At 39.6% G+C, this 3,370-nt stretch overlaps 1 long non-coding RNA gene across 1 annotated transcript; it reads left to right on the forward strand.

Annotated features, from left to right (window-relative positions):
• Positions 1–260: 260 nt before the first annotated feature.
• On the forward strand, positions 261–3,370 carry LOC139025622 (uncharacterized). Its single transcript, XR_011477220.1, has 2 exons — positions 261–348; positions 404–3,370. It is a non-coding gene; the product is annotated as an uncharacterized lncRNA (long non-coding RNA).

Here is a 3,370-nt window from a genome sequence, read left to right on the forward strand (position 1 = left end):
GGAGCTACACGGAGGTATACATCCTAAACCCACAGAGGTTTAAACAGTGGTGTAGTAGGAGCTACACGGAGTATACTCCTAACCCACAGAGGTTTAAACAGTGGTGTGTAGGAGCTACACGGAGATAACATCCTAACCCCACAGAGGTTTAAACAGTGGTGTAGTAGGAGCTACACGGAGGATACATCCTAAACCCCACAGAGGTTTAAACGTGTGTAGTAGGAGCTACACGGAGATACATCCTGAACCCCACAGAGGTTTAAACAGTGTGTAGTAGGAGCTACACGGAGATATACATCCTGAACCCCACAGAGGTTTAAACAGTGGTGTAGTAGGAGCTACACGGAGGTATACGCCCTGAACCCCACAGAGGTTTAAACAGTGATGTAGGAGCTACACGGAGGTTTAAATAAAGGTTAAATAAATTTGCACAAAACCCACTTTTTGTTCAGTGGACATTGGGTATAGTCACTTCTTAATCACCACTGATGCGTATCAAAGTAGTGTAGTGGTGGTATAAACTGTATCAATTATGTGGTACAATAGAGAAAGTAGCCTACACAATCGCAAAGCACGTGTAATATATTCACATGTGCGCTGCACACAGCCAAGTTTCAGCGGAATATCATGGCAGTAAGAGCCGCAGCTGGTTGTCCCATGGAGCAGCTCACAGCTGGTAGGGTWGGTAGGACTTGCCTAGTTAAATAAAGGTTTAATGAATCAAATCAAATAACAATGGGGTAAGCAATCCAGGTATTGAAAGAGTTTGGTCCAAAGTCTTGGTTGAATCTTTGCAGTGCTCAATTCAGTCATGTGCTGTTTTGAATGAACATTTCCACATGCTTTCCCAAGGAAAACTTCCTAATTAAAGCTGCAATATGTAACTTTGGGCGACCCAACAAGTTCACATAGAAATGTGACTCAAAGATCTCATCATTGAAAGCAAGTCTAATAAGTGGTAGATCTATTCTATGTGCACTATTTCTATGCTTCCCATTCTTAAGTTTAGTTTTTGCATCTTTTATTTTGTTTTGTACACCAGTTTCAGACGGCTGAAAATACAATCTTTTTGGTTATGGAAAATATATTGCAGAGGTTTAGATGGTACAAAGACTCTCTATACAATTACTTATTGTTTTGTCACAAACTGAAGTTAGGCGAACTTAGAATTTTAGCAACCAGGAAATGGCGGAGCTATTTCTGTATAGTGCATCTTTAAATGTTGACTGCAAATTAGGCCCACGTGATATAATGATGATTTGTATCAATCTGGAGGGCATTTCTTTTGGTAACTCTGCAATCACATGTACTCTACTGTAGGCCTACATTGTAGAGTACAGACACTGTGAGCCACATGGTATTTTGCTTGGTGCTTAATTATTTTAAAGGGCAACTAGACCCTCCCAAAAATATTATTTTAGATTTTTCCCAGACCTCAAAAATGGTCTCCTTATGCGGTATAAGCATTGATGTGGGCTTAACATGCATTTGTTGTTTTTCTATGAAAGATTTTCTGGCAAAATGACGGTATACTCACTTCTCCAGGCCCCACTACACCAATGGGTTTTCCTGTATCTGTGAGTGATTTGATTTGGGACCTGAATCTCCAACAGGCTTACTTCTGACAGGCTTAGTCTGTTTACTCGATGGATCATCATGCCTCACTCCCATAGGCTGCTTCACTTGTCAATCATGTCTCTGCTATCTCGCCCTCTAATCTGCAATATCTCTCTCAAACACTCTGTCTCTCGTCGTCAACTCTTTTATTTAAGTAAGATATTAAGCAAGCTCTACTTCTCTTATCCTACAGTATCTTCACATGTCTGACAAATCAAGCAAATGAGAAAATAAAACGATCTGAAGGGAACCACACAGGGTTGAACTGATGAAAGCTGAAGTCATTTAGTAATTTAACTTATTGACTTATTGTAATGAATTGTAACATTATTTTAAATGAAATGATTTATTAATGCAAAACTTTGATGTCTTCTCTCCTTTGGTGTCTCCAACTCTAATCTTAATTACCTAGTTTCTAGTGCACAAGAATGAAAAGTGTGTGGGGGGGGTGCACTTGACACCAGTCTGTGATTGTGTTTGTCCATCGATTATTTCATTGATAAACACCCTGGTAGATATCGGGTGATGGAGAGATAATAATGTATTGTTCCACTGAAGCCAAATGCTGTCTAAGAGAAGTAGGTTTTCTGCTGCACCCAGAATGGACCATTTACACTATTACACCATTTTCTACACATCTTAAATCAGAATGGACATATTACCACCCCCAGCTGCTCTCTCTTCCTCTCTCTCTCTTCCTCTCTCTCTCTTCCTCTCTCCGGCTTTCCTCCCCCTCTCTCTTTTCCTCTAATGAGAGTGGTAAGACAATTATCCGCTGGACAGAAAGTGTCTCCAGAGAGCCATCTACAACCACTAATCAAGCAGTATTGATTAGAGGGGGTGTTGATATCACATACCACTATCTGACTGATACAGAGAGACACTAAATATACACTCTCTGTTTTGAAACAGAGACTTGAAAAGTTGTCTCTCAACTCTAAACAGAAAAGATTCAGTTGATATGTCTTTGGGTCCTTTAGCCCAGGAGAAATCCAACCTGAACGTCCCTATAACATGGCTAAAACATATTTTCAATGCGACTATAAATCATAATTATTTATCTTCATTCATTCTTTTCCCTCTTTTCTCATTTTCCAACTGAGCAGACACAAAATCTGACAGCCTTGCACAAAGAGGTGTGTGTGTGGATGCATCCCTGTGCAAATGTGTGAACTGCGACAGGACAGAGGACTTGCTGCAGTCACATCCTGGCACTGTGTTACTAGTGCTCCTGTGTGCATGTTCACATTTAAGAGCACATCTGCATGTACAGTGCCTTCAGAAAGTTTTCACATTCCTTGACTTTTCCCACATTTTGTTACATTACAGCCTTATTCTGAAATGTATTAAATAGAGATTGTTTTGTCACTGGCCTACACATAATAGGCCAAAGAGGCCTATTAATATCAACGAGGAATTATGTTTTTCCTAATTACTTAAAAATGAATAGCTAAAATGTCTAGAGTCAACAAGTATCAACCCCCTTTGTTATGACAAGCCTAAATAAGTTCAGAAGTAAACATGTTCTTAACAATTCACATAAGTTGCGTGGACTTACTCTGTGTCGGATAATAGTGTTTTAACGCGGTTTTTGAATAACTACCTCATCTCTGTACCCCACACATACAATTATATTTAAGGTCCTTCGTTCGACCAATGAATTTCAAACACACATTCAACCACAAAGACCAAGGAGGTTTTCCAATGCCTCATAGAGAAGGGCACTTATTGGTAGATGGGTAAAAAAAATAAA

Source organism: Salvelinus sp. IW2-2015, unplaced genomic scaffold, assembly GCF_002910315.2.
Source record: "Salvelinus sp. IW2-2015 unplaced genomic scaffold, ASM291031v2 Un_scaffold2971, whole genome shotgun sequence".
Classification (NCBI taxonomy): domain Eukaryota; kingdom Metazoa; phylum Chordata; class Actinopteri; order Salmoniformes; family Salmonidae; genus Salvelinus; species Salvelinus sp. IW2-2015.